We start from the raw sequence: 25,874 nt of genomic DNA, 5'->3' as shown, positions 1-25,874 counted from the left end.
CTGTTCGTTTTAATACAAATTTACCCCTGGGACATGAAAATGCTGGTAATTGAAGAAACACCCTTTCATGGTGTCAACGCCCCTGTAATGGCAGGACCAAGACTCTTGCCCAAACACTTTTGCATTGTTATCTCCCAAGTGATCTATGAAGGACATATGCATGACTTCATTCTTTGAAAATGTCTTGAACCGAGAAAACAGGGACTGGCTTTAATTGCTGACAGACATCAGTTCTGGAGTGAATAGATGATTTATTGAGCAACAGATCAGAATTTCAACTGGACGTGGGTGCTTATTGAATAAGACGCAACATTTTGCACTGAAATATAGTGTGCAAAAGTGGTGAAATTGTTTGGTGAATTGGCCTGCAGAATTGAAAGCCTAAAGAGCCTCTGTCAAACATTCACTGAAGTAGTGTGTTATTCTGCTGTGAAGTCAACACACACACACACACACACACACACACACACACACACACTTTCTTTAAGTGCTGAGTTTGCATTCAGGGGGAAAATCCATACCGCGAGGCATCGCAGCTGGTGGCATGTGGTGTAGGAAGAAAAACATGGAAAAACTCGGAAGAATTTTGCACTGACACAGCAGTTCTGGGATCAGGCAAGGTGCTACAGATGTGGAAAAATCATCAGAGAGTAGGCATGTGTTAACCCCATTGACTGGGACATGTCTGAGCCGAAGCATATAACTGTTGGTTGCCAGATATTACATAACTGATTTTGTTCATTTTATTTTCATGCTTCACTGTGACCACTGTTAAAACATCTTAGTTTGAGGTGTTTGCATGTGAGATACTGTATTTGATGAACCTTGATGTGTAAATTGGCTCACATCATGTGTGCTATAGACATAAACTCAAATTGTTATTGAGGATTAGCTACTTTTACACTACAGTTTTCTTCTGGTGAACAATAAAACAAAACAAAAAACAAACAAAAAATCAATGAGGGTCAAGTGTTTGGTATCATTTAAAAAAAAGATATATATATATACTGTAGATTATGATACATTCTGAGACTCTCAGCCAAAGAAACTGATGAAAAAATGAATAATAATAAAAATTTAAAAAACATTCAGCCAAGAACTGTATTTCATATTTTTCTGATTTGACATGATACATTTCTGGGTGTAAATAAGGTGGCTCTTAAAGACTGCTTTTGCTTTGTTGCCAATTATGTCAACTGTATCTGAGAACAATTTTGTGCTGATACAACAAAGAAATAATAAGTTATTATTATCAAACTATTTCTAACTACTATGTGTCTAAAAATGTCTCCAAATGTCCAAAAGCCTCTTAAAAAATTACACAAAACAAAAAAACAAAATAATTGTACATAAGAACTAATTACACATGCAAACACAACAATGACTAAAGGTTTGCATAGCATGCAGACATGATTTTAGTCATGAGATTTCACAGAATGAGTTTCATTCTGTGTCATTTGAGTCATCATTTAGTCTGTGTCATGTGTTTGGCACCATCTCCTGGTGGCCATATGTAACATTGTGCTTCATGTGGATTATCTAATGATCTATATACATCTGATTATCTTGTGTGTGGATTAATGGGATGTGAGATATTTGATGTTCTGTTTATATTTCGTGAAGTTATAAGCGAAAACACGGCATATAAGCAACACCAACATAATTGTCAAAGACATATATTTAGTAGGGCTGTCGATTTAACATGTTAATAATGTGCGATTCATTTTACAAAAAATAACATGTTAAAAAAATGTACACAATTAATCGCAATGCTTTCCTGAGAAATACCTGAGAAATGCAAGCTTGTAGTACCACCTGTTTACTCCAGGGGGCAGTAAGTGAAACTTCAGCTGTATGAGCAACACACAGTTTATACAGTGAAGAAACACTTCAGCAGAACAACACAAACATATTTTACGTTCTTGCGTTCAAAACACTTGGAGCGCAAATGGGAACCAAGGGATCTCAAGATGTGTTTAAAGATTGAGTATTAAACTATATTTAATTCGACACAGTGACCTAAACATTTTATTTTTATGACGCAATGCACTCGAGACGCGACACAAGCATGTCTGATGCAGGTCATACGGTCTTTACCTCACAAATATTTAATTACAACAAGGTTAAGGAGGAGTCCTTTAAACTGTTACACCATTTTTACCCATTTTTACAACATGCTCCCTGAAATAGATCCACTTTGCTCCTTCTGTAATGCTGTAGATGAATCTGCCCCTTTTTTGGAATGTGTCCACGCTGAAGTATTTTGGAGAAGATTTTGTTTGTTTGTACATACCTCTATTTTAACTAGTTTTCTTTGCTTTATAAAGATGTTTTATTTGGTTTTCACAGTTTTTTTAATTGAAAAAGTGAATATTTTCTGATTAATCGGTTTATTTTTCTTGCAAAGTTTTTTTTATACATAAGTGTAAATTTATGTCTATAAAGCCCCTATTTGCACTTTTTTTATAAAGACTTAAAATATTATTTAAATACTGTTTGTACCTCCAACAACTCCAAAGTAGGGCTGCACGATTTGGACAAAAAGTCATATTGCGATTATTTTGAAAAATATTGCAATTGCTATTTGAACTGCAATTATGATGGTGATGTTTTCCACATGTTCAACTGCAGAAAGGCTGCTGGGGTTTTCACATTTGAGCCCTCTTAAAAAGAACCAAACTGAGACCTTTTTTCAGTTCAACCACGAATAAAGATATAAACAGTGAAACAAAGTCTTCTTCATATTCAAATGTTACCGTCCACCATGTACCGGTTTTGGCCATTTTTTGACAGGGTCTCAGCCCGCTAAACATCATCATTAATTTTAGAAACACAGTCAACCGTGAGGTATTAGGGATGCTCCAATCAGGATTTTAAAATCTGGCACCGATCTCCAATTTTCATCTCACTAATCGATGCTGATCATTTAACTTTTATCAGCAGCTGTCAAATCTGGTTATATGTAAACTTTCTGCTCACTGTCACTGTTAACTAAATTTCCCTGTTTCCCTCTGGATCCCTGTCCCCAACCAAGTCAAGTCAAGTCAAGTCAAGTCAAGTGGTTTTTATTGTCGTTTCAACCATATACAGTTAGTACAGTACACAGCAAAACGAGACAACGTTCCTCCAGGACCATGGTGCTACATAAAACAACAAAGGACCAACATAGGACCACATGAGACAACACAGACTAAATAACATACCTATATAAAATACCTATATATACTTATATACCTATATAAAGTGCATGTGCAAATGTGTGCAAAAAGTACGGGACGGTACAACAAATTTCTGACAATGAACAGGACAACAGACAGTGCAGCGCCGACCAGTACTCAGTAGTAGAGGTCGACCGATATGGGTTTTTTCAGGCCGATGCCGATCTTTTGAAATCCGGGTCGGCCGATGGCCGATTAATGCTGCCGATTTATTTTGGCCGATATGTGCTTGTTTTTAACCTCTTATTTGAACCTTTTATTTGAAATATAAAATGTAACACAAATAATTACTTAAGATAGACAACATTTCTCAACAAATACATTTATTGAACACTTGACCGATCTGCACTTGTACACTTAAATTAAACATGTATAATGTAAAAACATATTGTATAAATAATGTATAACCAATATATTAAATAAACGAAGCAGGTGTTACGAACTGCTCCGAGACACGAAGGTTGAGATCCAAATGCAGCTTTAATTAAGGGGCAATCCAGACACGTAATCCAATATTCAGAGCATCCAAGAGAAGCACAGGCATAACTAGGGATGGGTATCGTTAAGGTTTTAATGGTATTACTATCTTACCGATACTGCTTATCGATCCGGTACTTCAACTGTATTCTTAACGGTTCTTTTTGTTATATATATATATATATATATATATATATATATATATATATATATATTACACAAATATAAACGTTATATAGGCACAGTGATTTAATTTCAGGAAGGTCTACTAACATTACTGTTCAGGTGTGGTCTAAAAAGAAATCTAATAAAGTAATCAATTGTAAAATAACACTGCATAGTTTATCATAGATAGATTAATGCTTATTAATGCAGAAGTTATTCATTCAAGAGCTGTAAGTGATTTTCTCTTTGCCTTTTGTTGTTTGATTCGCAGTAATGACTCAATCGTCACATGTTTAATAGGATGCTTCTCCTTTAAGACCGAGTTCAGATCTAATAGACTCCTGATGCAGCATATTTTCTCCCAACTATTTCCATAAACTGTGTTTAAGTGAATCTCCAAGCCGGTCGTTTTGACATATTTTTGTGTATAGTTGATCGTTTAGACGCGCACATGAAACCCAAAGTAGCCTATACTTTGCGGTCTGTTTCGGAGCGCGCGCCGCCTTAGGAACAAACACCGATCGTGCTGATTCTGACGTTAAGTTTGAGTTTTAGGGAGAAATGTCAGTGCACCGCTGTGAAGGGAAGGAAGTTGTGCTAGACAGAATGCGGCTTATGTATAAATATTCTTTTTATAATCTTTGGAAGGCGAAATCTAAAATAAAATCAGACTAATATCACAGATCTAAACCAGGCTATGTCTGAATGTTTCGTTCTGTCACTCATTTAGCAGGGCTCGTGTTGTGCTCGCTGTGGCTCCGCATGAGAGATCTATCTCTCTCTCTCTGTCTCTCTCTCTCTCTCTCTCTCTCTCTCTCTCTGACTGCGAATAGCTAAATTGCATCACAGACAAATGGTTTCATTTTATTATACATAGAAATGGCTGGCGAGATAAAATAACTTTCTCTTTATAGCAATAACGAATGTATTTTCTTAATTTCTCCAGTACCGACAGCAGAACCGGTAACGTCCGAGCTTACCAAAGCCAGTCCTTCAATAGCCTATAGTGCGTTGGTATCTTTTTATTACTTATTTCTCTGCATTGAGTGACAACCCTCTCAAATATAAGACACACAAACAGAACAAATAAAAGTCTCAGATTCATTGTCTGTAATTGCAAAATTCTTGCTTATTGTAACATGATAGCAACCCTTCTGCTGTGATAATGCAACTTCAACTACGCTATCAATATCCAAAGTAGCCAAACGTCGTGTTTTTTCTTGAAGTTGGCAGTAACATATCAAAAGTTTTTAATTAAATATAAAGAAGTTATACAAATTTAATCCTTACTGTTTTCTCTAAGGAACTTAGCTCCTTCCTTAGGCACTGGATGAGGTCTGCTCACTCTGCTGGAAAATGACTCTAGGGGCAGCATGCGTGGAACACGTGTTCCACAACAACACTAGGCTGCCCACAGATGCGCCTGCCTAATAATCGGCTTGATATACTGGGATATTGGCCGATACCGATTATGTTAAAAAATGCAAAGAAATCGGCCGTACTATGAGATAGTGTTCTATGCACATAGCAGTTATTGAGCCATAGTTGTTGCCTAGTTTTTGCTGTCAAAAATAATGTTGGTTGATTGAATAATTCAGTATAAACAAAATATAATTTTAAAATATAAATGTTACTCTTTATTCTAGGCCTTAAAAACTAGTAGGCTTATACAAACTATTCTTTACTGTATATAAGATAGTCCTAAAGAATGAGGCTTAATGTCAAACTGAAGTTGAACTGATAACCCATTGGTGTAATTATATTTAAAGTGAACATTTTGGTTAGTTTGTCATTTAATTTAATTATTTGTATTCAAATTATATTATAGTAACTAAATATTTGATATAGATTTATTATATGTATGTTCCTTCCTTTTCATTTTGTTGGATGTTGGTAATATTAGTTCCGCTTTCACTTGTTTCCGCGGGGAGTGTAATAAGGGCGACACGCTCTCTCGTGAGGTAAACAAATGACAGGAGAATAAAGAGAAGTTTCTGGACTCTACAGGTGTTACTGTTAATGCTGTTTGCTCAGCAATCATTTAATAAAGATGTTTGAATTATACCCCATCTTGTATTCTGCGTTATTATTATGATATCTGTGCCTTCATAGACTGAGATGCTGCTACCGTAATAATAAAAAAACGGTTCACGCAGGACACGCCAATTTAGTGTAAATAAAGCGTTTAGCACATATAAGCAAACGGAACCGAACTCAGAGCACTTCTGTTACTCTAAGCATGAGAGGGAGTTATGGAGCACAGAACCGCTCTGAAAACACCGTAACAATGACTTAATATAGACTGGACAGAGCAGCGCAAATACACTTTGAAGGGAGCAGAATATATTTAATTAATTAAATCACAGCCTTTGCAATTTAATAATTGCACAAGTTCATACCGCGGTTTTGATTTCATTTCAATTAATTGTGCAGCCCTACTCCAAAGCATTAAAAACCATTGCACTATGTAATGAATATAATGTCTTGGCATTATAAAATATATCTGTAGTATTTTGTACTATGTATACCCCTGACAATTGTTTCTAAAAAAATACAAAATGTCTGACGCAGGTGTAGATTGACAAGTCCTTGTAATAAATGTCCAACTGATTGACAAATTCACTTGTGAAATGGATTGCTGTGAACTGTATGCCAATGATTGACTTATGATCAATAATATGGTAATAAACAATACATTGTATTCTAAAGCTGCTTTTTGTATTGTCTTATTAATGATGAACTCTTCTGCCACAAGAATGTAATGCATTTTAATTATCTGAATATTTTTTATATTTATATATATATATATATATATATATATATATATATATAATATATAAAGATAAGTATGTATAATTATTTCATCATTATATATTGAATTATTGTTATATGAGGGACTTTCTCAGCAAATATTTGTATATACAATTAATCGCGATTAATTAATCGGGACACCATGTAATTAATTAGATTAAAAATTGTAATCGATTGACAGCCCTAATATTTATTTATTACTCACTATATTTTTGACTATTTTGTTTTTATTCTACTCTTTGAGAGCTTTCCAACAACATGTGACACATGGGTATTTGATCAGTTTGGTATTTTTAATGATTTAATGTACAGTGCAATTTTTTTAAATAAATCATGAAAATGGAACACTTCTGATTTGTCTGCAAAGCTTGCAAACGATATCTATTTGTGTTGGCCAAGACTGGAGTTATTAACCCTCTGGGGTCTGAGGATGTTTTGGGCCCTGGAGAAGTTTTGACATGCCTTGACATTTGTGCTTTTTTCAGTTGCTTAAAAACATATTAATGGCTAAAGTCTGATAACACTGTATTCAACACAAACTGGGCTACAATAATATGTGAGCAACATGTGTGTACATGTTTGTATTTTTGAGAAAATAACGTTTATGCATGGTTTTTGAAAAAACTAAAATTTTAAGTCATTGAAATAAGGTCATATAACACATACTAAACATTTGTCCACAAGACTTTTGAGAACTATATGTTGTAGCCTAGAGTTTTTGCTACAAAATGATGTGAAAACCAGTCCCAGCACCATGGGCGGGCATTGGGGGGCCTGGCCCGCCCTGTGAGTCACTAGTGCCCGCCCTGGACGATCCTGTCTCCCTTCATCAACTCTACGTCACGTCTCACATCTCATTTCATCGCGATCTCACAAAGCTCTTTTATTATTTAGCATGCAGAATTCAGCACTGAACAAAAACTCCAACTTTTTGAGCGGTGAGTGGATTTTATCTGAAATGCATCTGATTGGCCATTGCGTTTTAGAAATCAACACATATGTCTGTGATTGGCTACACTGCACAACGCTGCAAAAACACGTTATAATGAGAACATCTAGGCCTACTTATGCTTGCGACTGTAAATCGTTATTTTGTTTAGATGTTCTTATTGCTTTTGTGCAATAGATGAATAACAATGTATTTGTTTTTGGATGTTTTATTTAGTAGGGAATCCCACGAATCGTTTTATTCTCCCGCAACCCATTACCGCCCGCGACCGCACTCGACCATCAGATCTAGTCGTAAATGTTAGTAGTCCCGCGGGAGTCGACCAACCACCAGTCCTTGCTTGTTTGCACTTTTATTTATATTTTTTTATCAATAGGCTACTGTAACTTTCGTTACAAGTTGATAAGTTGTCGTTTTGTATATACATGATGAATAAACTCCTGAATAAAAATAAAAATGTGTTTGGTCTGATTTAAAAAATAATATTTTTAAATGGATTTGATTGGTTTGTCGATAGTGAGCCGGGAATGTTTGTTTGTGTCCTAAGCATAGTAGCGCTTAATAACGATAGCTGTTTTTTTTTAAACAACTATGCTGAGCTATTTCGTGTGACAGTTACCATGGATATACGGCGTTTCTTTAATCAAAGACCACCAAAGTTGGCAGAAGAGAGCAGCGAGGTAAGGGGAGAAGACCCAGGGTGTAGCAGTTCACAAGAGGTCGATCCAACTCCCAACACTGCAGAGGCTACCCATTCCAGCTATACTAGTTGGTCTAACGTTACTTGCCAAAGCCATAGCCTCAAGCAAGGGACGTCACGGCCACAGGTGGGTAAGGGATAAGCCGCTGCTGTGTTAAGCGAGTCATTGAGTCATTTGTTTAAACGATTCGTTCAAACAGCTGATTCATCAAGAATAAAGTAGTCGTTCATGAATGGGTCATTGAATCTTTGACTCAACCGATTCGTTTAAAACACTGAATCATTTAGTAATGAAAACACGGTTGACTGTGAGATGCATTCTGTTTCTGCTGGGATCTTTGTTTTAAAATAGAACAAAAAGTCAATCTAAAATGTAAGTGACTTAATATGAATTACTTGTTTATTGAACTGTCGAAATCAGTGTTACATTTTCAATCGTGATGGTATTCAGCACTTGGTTGTATGGTGTTGCTTCGTGTTATAACTATAAAAACTAACTTACACATTTTGAATTTTTTACCGCAGTATGCTAACTGAGTTTCCTTGTGTGAGCTGCAGTTAGGCCTATTTGTTTCATTGAGAGGCTGCGCGAGCCTAAACAGCACAAATCTTTAGCGTCAGTTATGAATTTGAATAGCGTCAGTACATTATGTAACAGGCTACTATCGATCATTATCATTGTATCATACATATTCAATTCATAATCGGTCATATTATTTAATGTTATTATGCAATTAGGGAATTAGGTTTATCTCAGTTGTGCCCCCCTGAATAAAATATAATGCCCATCCGTGAATTTGTGTCTGGCGCCGGGTCTGGTGAAAACTATCCTGATCACTCATTCATACAAAACAATATAGTAATTAAACCTTTGTAAGACACTTTTAGTGTTGAAAGGTCATATGCGAGGAGGAGTGAATGATCATGAATATTGATTGTAATTCACACCCGAGGAGACAAAAGACCCCTCCCCTGGGCCTATCAATGAGGAATGTGACAGAAAGAGAATGAATGTGAGGAGACTTAATAATCAAAATCAAGTTTTAAGTTAAAAGAAGTAATCTGACTATACATTTTCTTTACATAAAGACTTTACTTAATTTTAGACCTACACTACCATTTAAAAGAAGTCTCTTCTGCTCACCAAGAATGCATTTATTTGATCCAAAAACAGTGATATTCTGAACTCTTTTTACAATTTAAAAGAACAATTTTCAATTGAATATATTGTAAAATGCATTTTGTGATCAAAGCTGAATTTTCAGCATCATTACTGCAGTCTTCAGTGTCACATGATCCTTCAGAAATCATTACAATATGATGATTTTCTAATATGGGCATATTTAAAAGTGCATTTTACTCATTTAACCTGAACACATTTGCAAGCACAAGCTTTGTTGATGATAATGAGGCAGCATAAACACTAGTTAAAATATAATCTAAACATTCATATTATTTTTATATCATATTAAATATCATATTTATATCATACAAAAACAATTTAAATGACGAAAAATGCAGAAACAGCATTTTAATGTAACTAAAACTTGCTTATTAGGACATATTTCAAATGTCAATACTCTGAATCCTGTCTGGAAACAGTCCCACTAGTAAAATATGTACATGTTTATATAAAATAGTATGTCAACTAATGAAAACTAAATGACTTACTCGTCCGAAATTGTATCCTCGGCTGGATCAAGTCTCTCTTCAAAATACAAATGTTCATCGGAGTCCCGCTCTTCTTCTGAGGAAAATGTTAACTCTTCGTCACTATACAGGAGTTTTCTCAGTTGTGTATTGTGCTGTCCTTCAAACGCACAGAAAAGTGAATGGACTTGTATTGATCGTCTCAGCACATTAGCGTATGAATGATGCACTCTGCTGGTGGGTTTGATCACATTAGAGATAATTAGCTGAGCCAGGAGAAACTGTACATCACTTTTGTTTCATACAGATTACATTGCAGGAGAATATTTGTTTTAAATTTCAATTATTTTATTGTATTTATTATTTTATGTTTTGTTGTTATTGTGAGTGTACACAAATAAAAGTAGACCCTTTATAGTCTCTAATGATGTCTTACACTTATCTGTATGACCCAAAATTCCGGAGTATTCTATGTTGTTTCCGCTGTAATGACGAAAATATCCAGCAGGACGCGTCGGCGCGTCTGTCGACCACAGAGGGTTAATATTTTGACTATTATGTTTTTCTCGTTCGGGCCCGCCAGCTCATCCGGCCCATTCGAGCTTAAAATGATATTTTAGTTATAAAGTACATTTTACACTTTACACGGAACGAGTCAAACCAACTTTAACTCTTGACATTTTAAGTCAAATAGCATGACATTTGGTCGCATATGTGTGCGATTACTCACATTGTAGAGGGTTGCGCATAGAGTTAAAGATATATCTTTGGATTGTAAACATTTTTATTGGGATTGTTCAAATGAAGATTGCAATTAATCTGAAAATTTATATTTTGCCCTATAATTCTCAGTTTTCTAACACATGAAAAACTCAAATGCAGAACAAATTTAAGTTTGTAGAAACGTTTAACTTTCAAACAGGTTCTCTTGAATGAGTGTACTGTTGTCTCAGAAGCTGCTGCACTAATGCCACTGTCAGTAAGGTATCATCTCTTTATTTAAACCAATAAGATGTGACCTACTAATAGCACACAAATGACATTACATCACAACTGTCTCTAAGCTTCTAAGCCTTCCCTCAATAGCAGGTGCAGCTGCTGATGACACAATGCAGTTCACATGAGGCTGATAAGTGAATGCATTCATTTAGAAAAGTATTGTCCCACATGTGTGAACTTCCATATTACACATGGTCATAACTTGCTATCTTTTATCACCTGTAATTGAAAACATGGTTAAGTGTAGGCCATCTAATTTACTGCACGAGAACATGCACAGTCCCAAGCCCTTCATTAGCAACTATCCTGCTGGTGCATGAGCTGGGATGTTGATTCATTTCATTATTTATTTTCAGAAAACAGGGCTTCCATTGAATAGACATCAATAAGAATGGTGTAGTTATGGCTAACTGCCAATGCTAACTAGCCATAAATTGACCCCTTTTGGTCTATCCAAAGTACTTTTGTGTGTGTACGGTATGTGGGATATTCCCACTTAATATCTCTTATATCCAGAAAAGCGTTTCATTGACTGATGCTCGCAAGACGACATATTATAAAACAAAATGACAATGCTATCTCTATGCAGGAGTTCAATTGCATAGAGTAAGCATAGGATAATGCAAGGCAAGTTTCTTTAAATAGCACATTTCATACACTTTGGTAATTCAAAGTGTTTGACATAGAAATGGTGAAGAGAAAAGTCCATTTTAAAATCACTTAAAAAAATATAAGAAAAAAAGATATGAGATAAAAAAAAAAGATATTTCAAAATGTATTCAAATCAATAAAAAGGAAAGAAAAATAATACAGAAATAAGCTGATACAGTGCAGCACAGTGCTCATTCAGGGAATTCACAGCTAAACAGATGTGTTTTCATTGTTCTGTGTTCAGTTTGTGTTGTGTTCATGTTTAGTGATGTGTTTTCGATAATGAAAAACCCAATAGCATAGTACAAACAATGCGACTGGAATGCAAGCATTAGTTCTGCAGGTGTACAATTATCAAGAGACCAAGTTGACCTCATGAGTATTCGAAAGTATGTGTGCTTCTAGAACATGTATATTTTGCTTAAGTTAGCATTGACACTGAAACACAAGATTGACAGCATCTAAAACATAATCATTTAACAACTTTAGACATGTATCAGTGTCATTTATTTAAATGGATTGTTCACCCAAAAATACAAATTCTCTCATGATTTACTAACTTGTAATCATTCCAGATGTGTATGACTTACATCAGCAGAACCGAAGTGAAGATTTTTACAAGCACATTTCAGCTCTTTTTGTTCATATAATGCAGGTATACAGGTGCCATCAGACTGCTGGCTGTTTGATGGTCCAAAAGTCATAATCAGGCAGCATAAAATTAATCCACACAACTCCAGTCGATCAATTAATTTTGATAGTTAAAACGTTTTTAGCTTTAAATCGTTACTTCCAGCCAGTGCTGGATTGCTGTTTGAAATGACGTTCATTCCTCTGTTTTACACAACGTGTGAGCTTCTGACTTCTTTTGTTAACATACCTGTAACAGTTTGTGGAAGGAGGAAGCTTAGGCCAACTTGACAAAACATGTAGACATTTATTGTTGCACTTTTCAGTCACACACAATAACACACTGCTTCACACTACGTTATGATTTTCAGCTTCACTACACATAAACTCTGTTGGCTTTTCAGCTCAACACTACACACAGTCAGCTTCAAGCATCTCTCTCTCGTTTGCCACTGTCTCCTCTCCTCAAATACTCCCGCCACCCCTCACTTGAACGTGAGCTGTGGTGTGGCACACAGGTGGACCTCATTCACCACTTATCCTGGCCTCGCTCTGCCCAGACGCCGCTCTCCTGCGTCGACTGCTGGCAGGATGCAATTTTGTTTAAGTTAATAAAGTTTTAATTATCTATTTATTTTTTACACAAACCTATTGATTTGCTTCAGAAGAAATTAATTGATTGACTTGTGCCATGTGGATTACTTTTGCTTTTGCAGCCTAAATATAATGTTTTGACCGTCAAACAGCCAGAAGTCTGAAGGTACCTGTTTACTTACATTATATGAAAAAAAAGAATGAAATGTGCTTATAAAAATGTTCTGGGATGGCTTAAAGGTGAGTAAAATCATGAGAGGATTATCATTTTGGGGTGACTAACCCTTTAACACAATTGATGTATTACCTAATTTGACAATATAAAGGTTTTATTCTGTTTAGTGTCATTTCTGAGGACAACAGTTCAAAACGTTAGTGTGCTGGGTGAGTGGGGCCCAGAGTGATTTTTCTAGCCCTTTTCCTCACTCTGGTGGTGTAAAGTTCTTGGAGGGTAGGAAGGTGAGAACCAGCAATGTGTTTATCAGTCTGGACTATGCTTTGTATTCCTCTGATGTCTCACTTGGTAGCTGAATCAAACTAGACAGTTATAGAAGTGCAGAGGACAGACTCAGTGAATGCTGAGTAGAATTGTATCAGCAGCACCTGTGGCAGGTTGAACTTCCTCAACTGGTGAAGGAAGTACAACCTCTGCTGGGCCTTTTTCACCATGGAATCATGTGGGTCTCCCACCTCAGGTCCTGTGAGATGGTAGTGCCCAAGTACCCGAATGACCCCACTGCTGCCACAGTGTTGTTTAGAATGGTGAGTGGGGTCGATGCTGGGGTGTTCCTCCTAAAGTCCGCAACCATCTCCACTTTTTTGGGCATGTTCAGCTACAGGTTGTTTTGACAGCAACTGACCTCCTTTCAACCTCCTTTCTGTAAGCATCTTGAATGAGGCAGATGACATCTGCAAACTTCAGGTGCTTGACTGAGGGGTCCTTGGCAGTGCAGTCATTTGTATACAGAGACAGAAGGGTAGTGGGGAGAGCACACATCCCTGGGGACACCAGTGCTGATCGTACAGGTGCTGGAAGTGAATTTCCCCAGTCTCACTAACTGCTGCCTGTCTGTCAGAAAGCTGGTGATCCACTGACAGATAGTGGTGGGAACCGAGAGCTGGGTTAATCTATTCCATAGGAGAGCAGGGATGATGGTGTTGAAACATGAAGTAAAGTCCACAAATAGGATCCTTGCATAAGTCATACTGATGTTGCAGTATGTAATGCTGTACCACATTGACTGCAACATCCACAGACCTGTTAGCTTGAAAGGCAAATTGCAGGGGATCCAGAAAGGGTCCAGTGATATCCTTCAGGTGGGCCAACACCAGTCTCTCAAATGACTGCATGACCACGGACATTAGGGTGATGGGTCTGTAGTCATTAAGTCCTGCAATCTAGGGTTTCTTTGGGACAGGGATGATGGTGGAGCATTTGAAGCAGCTAGGAAATTCGCAGTGCTCCAGTGATCTGTGTAAAGATGGGGACAGCTGGTCAGCTGAGGCTTTTAGACAAGTGGATGAAACACCATCTGGGCCCAGTGCTTTCCTTGTCTTCTGTTTCCAGAAGACCCGGCACACATCCTCTTCACAGATCCTAAGTACAGGTTGAGTAGTAGGAGGGGGGAGGAGGGGGTTGCAGGAGGTGTTTGTGAGAAGTGAAGGTCAGAGCGGGTGTACAGTAAAACACATTCAGGTTTTCAGCCAGTTGTTGATTCCCAACAGTGTTTTGGGTTTGGTGTCTTGTAGTTGTTAATGTCCTCCAGGTCTCTCCACACTGATTTGCGTTGTTAGCTGAGACTTGTTTTTCAGCTTCTCAGAGTAGCTTTTTTAGCTGCTCTAATCTCCTTCGTCAGTGTGTTTTTGTCCTGATTAGACAAGATTTTATGCCCACTTCTGTAAGCAGCCTATTTGGCCTGACGGAGCTGCTTGAGTATTGCTGCAAACCATGGTTTGTCATTGCTGTATTTTACGTACATGTCCTCACAGAAACTTATATATGATGTCACAGTATCTGTGATCTCGTCCAGGCTGGTGGCTGCAGCTTCAAAAACTCTCCAATTAGTGCAGTCAAAACAGGCTTGTGGTTCCAGCTCTGCTTCATTGGTCCATTTCTTTACAGTCTTAACTTCAGGTTTAGCTGATTTTATTTTCTGCCTGTTGGTTGGAAGAAGATGAACCAGACAGTGAACCAGAGAGTGACCAAAGTTGCTCTAGGGACAGAGCGATGTGCATCCTGTTACATGTAGTCTAACAGTGATCCAGTATATTTCTGTCTCTGGTTGGGCATGTAATGTGCTGTTTGTATTTGAGCAGTTCTAGTATGAGGTTTGCTTTGTTAAAATCCCCAAGAATAATAATAAGTGAATCCGGTTGTTGTTGCTCTGTGTCTGTGATGTGATCAGCCAGCTGTTGCAGCGCGTCGTTCACGCACGCTTGTGGAGGAATGTAAACACACACAAGAATAAATGAGGAAAACTCCTGCAGTGAGTCAAAAGGCTTACAGTTGAGGAATAGCTTTTCTAAATTAGGGCAGCACATCTTCTTCAAGACTGTTACATCTGTACACCAACTTGCATTGATTAAGCATGTTCCACTGCCTCTCATTTTCTACGATAACTCCACTGCAATGCGATCTGCTCTGAACAGCTGAAAGCCTGGCAGATGTAACGTGCTGTCCGGAATGGTTTCACTCAGCCAGGTCTCCTGTATAGCACCGCAGCTTCTCTGATTAAAATGTCCAACAAAACATCTGAATAATCAAATACTGCCAATACTGTTTGCTGCCAATTATTTAAAAGTTCATCTGTGGTGAAACTGATCGAAAAGAGATTACTAAACACAGGATAAACAAACAAAAACAGCTAAATAACTGGAGAGCTCCACACCGTGGCGACTATCCGTGGCACCATCTTAGATCGATGCAACAGGGATGCAACAGGTTTCAAAGGATTTCATCACTTTAACCAAGACTAAACTTGATCATTAACTGTGTTCATCTCCCTGGGTGCCATCATGTTCGCTTAATGTCAAAATCAAAGTTCGCAGAGTTTCCATGTTGGAAATGCGAATTCAAGTGGCATTCTATTGTTATTTTTCAAGTAGGAATTTGAACATTTTGAATTTTCTGATTTGACTGGAATGCAGCATTGAAAGCAAAATTAATTCATTACTCTTTATAAATGCAACATTTTTTACAGACTGGCAAACAAAGAAATTATTTGTAAAGAGTGGATACCCAGATTATATGTCATTTGGTGTAAGATAATGTGACATTTAATGAAATGGAAAACACATTTTCCATTATCATGACTCCATTAATATATGGTAATCAGGTCAACACAGATGTCTCCAGCTGTTTGCTATAATGGAGTTATCAATCGAGTGCTCGATGAGGAGTCTCTACAGACCTGACATGATCATTTTCATCTCACAGAATGCAGATTCCCAGCTGGGTCACATCATGAGCCATTATAACAAGGACATTCAAAGGATTAGAACGACCAGAAAATGTGTCTTCTTATGCAAGACCAAATAAGTCTTTCCCCAGAAGGATAATCAAGGAGAACGGCTCTTTAAAGGAGATCAGGAGGTGTTTATTTGTGATGATGGTTTATAACAGTGTGTGACTGCATTCAGGAATAATGAGGTGGTCACACTACAATCTGTGTTCCATTCTCTTCCATTTATGGCTGTTTCTTCGAATATGGGCACTTTTGACCTTGTAGACTTTAAGAAAATAAACTCTCTTAAAACACAATTTTCACACAAATTAAATGATTACTAGTGAGGCCAATAGTGGACATACATGCAGAGAAGAATTCTGACACTTTTGTGACATATCCATCACATCTAAAAAATTTTATTGTGTTTAACCTTCCTGGGCTGTTCTGTAATTTTTGACCAATTTCATTTTAGTTTTTAATCAAAATTTCCTCAATCTGAGTGGTACAAGGGTTTGTCATTTTTCCTAGACTTGCAATCTGAACATTTCTTTATGTATATATATAAATTGAGCTTGATTTGATGAGTCTAAATGTTCTGGAAATAAATCCTTACACCTTTGTTGTTCCCTGTTTAAATTGACAGACTGTAGGAGATACTTTGAAGAGAGCAAATTTTTGTATTTATTTGTTGAATCCTGGATAAAGACAGACCTACCGTGAGCTATGAGGTTGTTAATTGATGGTATATGCTTCTGTTGAAGGCACCAGTCCGCATAATCGTGTTTAATAGCAGAATTCATTCCTGGTGAAGGACTACACTACCCATGATCCTGAAGAGAAAGATCCACCAATGAGAGAAGAGCTCTGCAGCTCCACCCACTCCTATGATGCACTGTCAATAACACAATTGGGTCGCTCTCCCTACACTCTCAAACTACTTGTATATGTGTACTGTATATATCTGAATATTTTGCAATATTATTCAAATAGATTGTTTCTATGCTTATTGTTATGAAGAATGCAGGAGGAGACAGACAAGGGGCTGGATTGCGGTTTTATTTTATAAATGAAAGTGAATACAAAATAAAAAGGAACAAAAGAAAACATCCAGGGGGGGACAAAACTGAAACAAAAACACGAGCACAATGGAGGAACACGGAACTAGGGAAACACACGGCTGGAACGAAGACAGGCAAGGTAGGCAAAACATAGGAGCGTAAACATTCAAACAACTACCAACAAGCATCAACGAACGACAAGGGATAAAGGAACAAACAGGGTTTAAATACACAGACACACTAATGACTAAACGATATACAGGTGAGAACAATGAAGTGCATGGGCAATGATGAAGGCAGGGAACTATGGGAAATGTAGTGCATGACAATAGACAAGTGAAACACGGGCCAGACAACGGGATCGTGACATAACCCCCCTCAAAAGGATCGGATTCCAGACGATCCAAAAGAAACCCAAAAAAACAAAATCGTCCAAGTAGTGAAGGGGGGGCTAGCAGACAAAAGAAGGTACACAAGGGGCAAACAGACAGATCAAGGGAGCACAAGGGGCAAACAGACAGTCCAAGGGGGCACAAGGGGCAGACAGGCAGTCCAAGGGGGCACAGAGGGCAAGAAGGCAGTCCAAGGTGAGCACACAGGGCAGACAGGAAGACCAGGGGGCACAGACGGCAAGAAGGCAGTCCAAGGGGGCACAGAGGGCAAGAGGGCAGTCCAAGGGACAGGTTCAGGAGGCCTGGGAGGCGGCCACAAGACAGGGATAGGTTTAGGAGGCCTGGGAGGCGGCCACAGGGCAGGGACAGGTTCAGGAGGCCTGGGAGGCGGCCACCGGACAGGGACAGGTTCAGGAGGTGGAGCTGAGGGAGGCTCTGGAGACGAAGCTGAGGGAGGCTCAGGAGGCGGAGCTGAGGGAGGCTCAGGAGGCAGAGCTGAGGGAGGCTCAGGAGGCAGAGCTGTGGGAGGCAGAACCATGGAAAGCTCTGGAGGCTCAGGGGCGGTGCCGTGGGAGGCTCAGGAGGCAGAGCTGAGGGAGGCTCAGGAGGCAGAGCAGAGTTAGGCTCAGGAGGCGGAGCCGAGGGAGACTCGGGAGGCGGAGCCGAGGAAGGCTCGGGAGGCTCAGGAGGTGGAACCATGGAAAGCTCTGGAAGCTCAGGAGGCAGAGCCGAGGGAGGCTCAGGAGGCGGAGCCGTGGGGAGGTCTGGAGGCTCAGAAGGCAGAGCCAAGGGAGGCTCAGGAGGCAGAGCTGTGGAAGGTGGTGCCATAGGAGGCTCTAGAGGCGGAGCCCTAGAAGGCTCTGGAGGCTCGAGAAGCGGAGCCATAGGAGGCTCGAGAGGCGGAGCCCTGGGAGGCTCGAGGGGCAGAGCCATGGGAGGCTCGAGGGGCGGAGCCCTGGGAGGCTCGAGAGGTGGAGCCCTGGGAGGCTCGAGGTGCGCTGGCTCTTGGACGGTCGAGGCTACTGGCGCTGGCTCTTGGATGGTCGAGGCTACAGGCGCTGGCTCTTGGACGGTCGAGGCTACAGGCGCTGGCTCTGGGACGGTCGAGGCAACAGGCGCTGGCTCAATGACGTTCGAGGCTACAGGCGCTGGCTCACTGACGTTCGAGGCTACAGGCGCTGGCTCACTGACGTTCGAGACTACAGGCGCTGGCTGCTTGGCAGAGGTAGACAGAGGCTGGAGGGCAGAGGCCTTTCCTTTTATCCTCCTCCTCCGGGCAGACGAGGCTGGCAACGCTGAATCGCTTTCCATGGCTGGCGTGGGCTCTGGCTCGCAGACCGTGGCAGGCGTGGGCTCTGGCTCGCAAACAGTGGCAGGCGTGGGCTCTGGCTCGCAGACCGTGGCAGGCGTGGGCACTGGCTCGCAGACCGTGGCAGGTGTGGGCTCTGGCTCGCAGACCGTGACTGGCGTGAGCTGGGAAGCTGAAGCCTTTCTTCTCCTCCTCCTCCGAGCGGACGAAGTTGGCAGCACTGGCTCGTTAATCAAGGTAGGCCTGGGGGTTGGCTTGCTGGCAGGTGGGGCAGGCGAAACAGGATGAGCCATGGACGACTGGAGGATCCTCCTCCACAACATCCACTGTGAAAGGCGACCCGCATGCCAGCAGCGTCTCCTCCACAAAATTGTGGAGCGTCCAGTCGCGCGTCGCCGGTGGCAACCGCTCCCTGAGCGAACTGTTCAGGTTGCCGCGAAAGAAAACCACCAGGGAGGAGTCTGGAAAGTCCGCGACACTCGCCAGATGAAGGAAATCGCGGATATGGTCTTCAACCAGACGGTCCTCTTGTTTGAGGCTGAGGAGTTTAAAGTTTGTACTGTTGTACTGCTAGATCCATTTGTGGTCGTTCGTTCTGTTATGAAGAATGCAGGAGGAGACAGACAAGGGGCTGGATCTACGTGCACTTTTATTTTATAAATTAAAGTGAATACAAAATAAACAGGAACAAAAGAAAACATCCATGGGGGGACAAAACTGAAACAAAAACACGAGCACAACGGAGGAACACGGAACTAGGGAAACACACGGCTGGAATGAAGACAGGCAAGGTAGGCAAAACATAGGAGCGTAAACATTCAAACAACTACCAACAAGCATCAACGAACGACAAGGGATAGAGAAACAAACAGGGTTTAAATACAAAGACACACTAATGACTAAACGATATACAGGTGATAACAATGAAGTGCATGGGCAGTGATGAAGGCAGGGAACTATGGGAAATGTAGTGCATGACAATAGACAAGTGAAACACGGGCCAGACAACAGGGGATCGTGACACTTATATGGTTTTATACATGTCCATCATTTTGAATTCAATTGCATAATTCTTAATGCTTCTTGGAATTGTAGTTCATTCCCTCATTAAATACATTAAGTACACAGTCTTCTACCTTAGTCTTATCATCTGGTAATTGCACACTGTAAATGTCAATACGGTAGACAGACCTGTACCAATGAGTCTCTCACATTGTTTGTCAGATCACTCACTTATGAGGTTGCATGATGGTTAGTAAATGGGGACCTGCTTAGGCGTGAAGGCAGCTCACTAGGTTTTAGAACAGTGCTAATGTGTGAGTTTACAATAACCTGAGCAGATGTCAAAAAGTTATGAAAACTGTGACATTTCTTTTCGTTTTGTTAAAGCATAATTTTGCTGAGGAGCAGATGTTCATGTGACCATTTCTCAAACTGTCCCATAAAACATTACTCGTATGTGGGCTGCAAAACAGTGTCAGATTTTGCGCCAGCTATGACATAACAAATAAAACGTCCTCTCGCTTTAAATGTGCTAAAGCCTGTACAGATGTGGAGACACATATCATCAGTGAGGAAAAACAATTCCAATATCAGGATTCCAAAGTTATAATAGCAGAGGCTTGAGGCAATGGCAATCTGTTATATAAGCCTACAAATATTATATCAGTGCGCTTCTAAAAGAGTAAAGAGTCTTTTTTATTTACAACCCACTTTCACTTTGGGAAAACCTTTTGTTTTTCACCATCCCATAAAAAGTTGTCAAGTGACAATAAGTCAAGACATTTCCCTGAAGTTCTGATATCATTCATAATATCAAAAGACATTGGAGCATCTGTGTCTTGGTTGATTACTAATGTTCTTGGCATGTTTGATTTGGCAAGTGTGCTGTGATGTTTTACCCATCTGTCTTACATTACAGTAATTGCTGCCTCTTACAACCCAAATAGTCTGAAGTATTCACTGATGCATTACAGACAACCTCCCAGAAATGAAAAGGTAATTAAAGTGTTGCTTTGTGGTCGAGGTGCCATTCATCTCAGAGGATTTTTAAACAGAGCTGGACACTGAGCCGTAGGGCAGAAAGCATTCACATGTTACCCAATGAGAAAAGCAGTACAGATGTGTTGGCATGCACATGTTGTGAAATGAGGGTTATACAAGGTAACAGAAATTGTTGCATATCCATAGTTATAAAAGGTTGTGACTCAGATCCAAGTTTTATAAGCACTTTGCAACTTCCTCTGAACTTTATCTAAACAAGTCTAACTTTCCCAGAACTTATCTCTTTCATTTTGTTTTGTTATAGGCATACTTGTTTCATTTACAGTTTTCAAACTGTAACAGTTTTCAAACAGTTTTTTAACTGTTTGGAAGACATTAAATCATGGATGGCAGAAAATTACCTTCAGTTGAATACTAAGAAAACAGAGATGATTTTGTTTGGATCGTCCCCCACATCAAAACACTGGAGTAATGCCCTTGGCCCTTGGTCATCAAATTTGCAGAATATGGTCAGACATATAGGTGTCATTTTTGATAGTTCTCTTAATTTTAATAAACAAGTTAGCTCTGTTGTTAAAGGTAGTTTCTATCAGCTTAGAACAGTAGCTAAGCTGAAGCATTTTTAATCCAAGAAAGATCTTGAAACACTCATTCATGCTTTTGTTTCCTCACGCTTAGACTACTGTAATTCTCTGTATACAGGTCTAACCAAACATAATTTAAATAGACTTCAGTTAGTCCAGAATGCGGCTGCAAGACTTCTCACAGGCACTAAAAAGTATGAGCACATAACCCCAGTTTTAGCTGAGCTCCACTGGTTACCAGTGAAATTGAGAATTGATTTTAAAATTGTACTTTTCGTTTTTAAAGCTCTACAAGGTCAAGCCTCTTTGTATATTTCTGAGCTTTTGACTACTTACTCTGCCGTCAGATCACTGAGGTCTACAACCCAACAGCTACTTGCTATCCCCAAGACATGTCTTAAAACCAGAGGGGACAGAGCTTTTTCTGTAATAGCTCCTAAACTCTGGAACTCCCTCCCACTTCATATTAAGTCCTGTAATACAATTGGTAGTTTCAAGACAAATCTGAAAACACACTTTTATTCTCTTGCCTTTAATTCTTTTTATTTTTTTTTATTTTTTTTGAACGTATTTAAGGAGTCCTGTACTCATTTTTATGAATTTGTCAAGGCATATTGTTTTTGCCTTTCCTGTTTTAACCTGTGAAGCACTTTGGGTCAACTGTTGTTCGGTTAAATGTGCTATACAAATAAAATGACTTGACTTGACTTGATTTAATAATCCTTATTTTTGCATGGCTCTCTGAAATATTTGTATGAGTGCCAAAAAGTCGATTTCCTGCATACAGTAGCTGAGCTAGTTGCATGTCTCATATCACTCCCCGTTCTCAATCTTTTTGACATAACAGAAAACATTACAGTTTTATCTTCTTACAGGTTTTTCCAGTTCATTTGAACATGGTGCTGAGGTGTGACATATGACATTTTTTCATTTGTCTCTCAATTAATATGAGGTCATAAATGCTGCATGCGTAATAATATAATTATATACTCATTACCCTTAAACTCTGGCTCATTTTTGGGCTGCCGTATGCAATTTTTCACACATATATTTAAAAGCTCCCCATTCACACATACTGTAAACTAACTGTAAAACATTGGTCTCGCGTTTCAGAGAACCCCCCAAATAAAATAAAAAGACTCCAATTATTCATAAATAATATTTTATGTGTTTATAATCTTATGATAAACAGAATTGTTTTTTGGTTCTGTTCACTCTACCTCACTTTGAAAAGTCTCATTTTATTCCACTAGATGGCAAAAAAGAATGACGTATTATTTCTCTCTCACATTCCATCACAATATACAGATGTGAACTGTAGGTGATGCTCTAACGCATTTTAGCCCTCACAGATGTGCTCGTCCATAGACATTCAGACTAGTTTTCAGTTCAAGCACCCTCATTATTTCTTTGAATATCTCGGCCTCTGAGTGGACTACAAGCTCAATCTAGATGTCATTTGATTGTTGTTTGGCATTGTTTGGCATTATTTTCCTGCTGGATGGCGTATTTTGTTCTGGACATCTAAGATATAACATTGGATTATTCAGCCAAGCAAGCTCACAGACAAGCAAACAATGGCTTATTTTTTTATAAAACTGGTAAAAGCAGATATAAAGTTTTATTCTATGTGGGGCTTACAGCATTAGTGATCTGTGCATAAAAGAGATATTTATATTTGATGATTTACAGAAATCATACAACCCCAATTCCAAAAACATTGAAAAATATGGTAAAATGCTAATAAAAACAAAAAGTAGTGATTTGTAAATTATATTCACCCTATAATTATGTTGAATGCACCACAACTACACATTATATGATTTATCTCTCTTTTTTTTTTAACTTTTTTTTACGTACAATCATTTCAAATCAGATGAATGCAACACGCTCCAAAAAAGTTGACAGGGGCAATTTAAGACTAATAACAATTTTATGAGTTGAAATAACAAGGCGATGTGAAACCGATGTTAACCAGGTGAGGCAATTGTGTCATAGTATATAAAGGACCCTCCAAAAACAGCCGAGTCCTTCAAGAGCAAAGATCATTCAAGACTAGGGTTGCAACGGTATGAGATTTTCACGGTACGATATCCGTCTCAGAAAATATTACAGTATCATGGTATATGGTATTACACAATTATTATTATCAGTTACAATGACCCTTAAATGAGTGAAAACAGAAGGGTTTTATTTATATTTTTATTTATAAAAATAAATAAATTGATGTATAAAAAAGCTAACAGAATTATAAACATGATAAAAAATAGCATGTAACTAGAACATGTTATATAACTAAAGCATGTTAGTTTACATGTTAAATGAACTACTAAATGAAAAATAACATCAGCTGAGTGAGCTTTTAAAGTAATGTGCTAATGATTATTAATAATGATCATATACTGTAGACTGCTCCTGTCTGTATCTTTAACTCAGTGATTCTCTACTGGTTTTGCTTCAGGACAGAAGTCATAGATTAAACATAACCTGTATTTAATGTATCCTGGGTCGCATTTCCTTTTATGTTGTATAGTTTTGTTCATGGTTTTCCAGTACAAGGACATGCATCAAGTGACATTATTTTTGTTGTTGTCGTCAACAACAAAATCTACAGGAAGTTTCTCTCCCCCTTTTAAAAATTAAAGAGTATATTTACTTGTATGAGCCCATTATTCTCCCGTTTGTTACCTAATATTACATTTTTATACACATATTACACAGAAGGAAAGGGTCCTCATTATCATGGTTAGGTCAGTGTGCTAGTCTTAAATAATAGTAATAATAATAATACATTTATGAAAAATAAATACTAGCTGAAACACATCTTGAAAGTTTAACTAAAACTGCCACTGTTGATATAAAATGAGGTCTAATAGATTCTAACTTTAGATTATTTCATATGAAACATAATATAACAGTTACTTTTACTCATGTGAAATCGTGTAACAGGTTTGTAAAGGTGATGATTATTGTATTTTTTGGCGCATTGCACAGTGTTACTCTTTTGCTCCTCAGTGCTGTTTGGCATGTCAGGTCTGTTACTATTTGAGAGGTTTGACTTGACTTCCTCCGTCACGCTTTAAACTAGAATTGAAATTGTTCACATCAGTTTTGAGGTCTGCGCTCCGCAATATCAAGGGAAGCCTGGTTGTTTTTCAGTAATATTGTGAACTCTTTTTACAATTTAAAAGAACAGTTTTCTATTTGAATATATTGTAAAATGCAATTTGTGATCAAAGCTGAATTTTCAGCATCATTACTGCAGTCTTCAGTGTCACATGATCCTTCAGAAATCATTATATTTTATTAATATGGGCATATTTAAAGTGCATTTTACTCATTTAACCTGAACAGATATTTGCAAGCACAAGCTTTGTTGATGATAATGAGGCAGCATAAACACTAGTTGAAATATAATCTAAACATTCATATTATTTTTATATCATATCATATTTTTATTACACAGCATACAATTTAAATACCTGCTTTAGCCGAAACAGCATTTAAATGTAACTAAAACTTACTTATTAGGAGTCATATTTCAAATGTCAATACTCTGAATCCTGGCTGGCAAGTCTGGAAACAGTCCCACTAGTAAAATATGTACATGTTTATATAAAATAGCATGTCAACTAATGAAAATTAAATGACTTACTCGTCTGAAATTGTATCCTCGGCTGGATCAAGTCTCTCTTCAAAATACAAATGTTCATCGGAGTCCCGCTCTTCTTCTGAGGAAAATGTTAACTCTTCGTCACTATACAGGAGTTTTCTCAGTTGTGTATTGTGCTGTCCTTCAAACGCACAGAAAAGTGAATGGACTTGTATTGATCGTCTCAGCACATTAGCGTATGAATGATGCACTCTGCTGGTGGGTTTGATCACATTATCTATAATTAGCTGAGTTAGGAGAAACTGTACATCACTTTTGTTTCATACAGATTACATTGCAGGAGAATATTTTTTTTTTAATTTGAATTGTTTTATTTAAAAGTAGACATTTTTTATTGTTATTGTGAGTGTACACAAATAAAAGTAGACCCTTTATAGTCTCTAATGATGTCTTACACTTATCTGTATGACCCAAAATTCCGGAGTATTCTATGTTGTTTCCGCTGCAATGATGAAAATATCCAGCAGGATGCGCCGGCGCATCCGTCGACCCACAAAACTCCAGCATAACATACACTCTTTTTAAATGCCAATATAACAGAATATTCTCATCTTGTACAAAAAC

At 38.4% G+C, this 25,874-nt stretch overlaps 1 protein-coding gene across 1 annotated transcript in view; it reads left to right on the top strand.

The window, feature by feature from the left end:
* Positions 1-25,874, top strand: part of htra1b (HtrA serine peptidase 1b) — a 102,196-nt gene that overhangs the window by 6,508 nt on the left and 69,814 nt on the right. The window lies entirely within an intron of this gene.

The sequence above is a fragment of the Xyrauchen texanus genome, chromosome 33 (assembly GCF_025860055.1).
Source record: "Xyrauchen texanus isolate HMW12.3.18 chromosome 33, RBS_HiC_50CHRs, whole genome shotgun sequence".
NCBI classification, from domain to species: domain Eukaryota; kingdom Metazoa; phylum Chordata; class Actinopteri; order Cypriniformes; family Catostomidae; genus Xyrauchen; species Xyrauchen texanus.
Note: the sequence above shows the minus strand (reverse complement) of the source record. Positions and strands in the feature narration are given on the sequence as shown.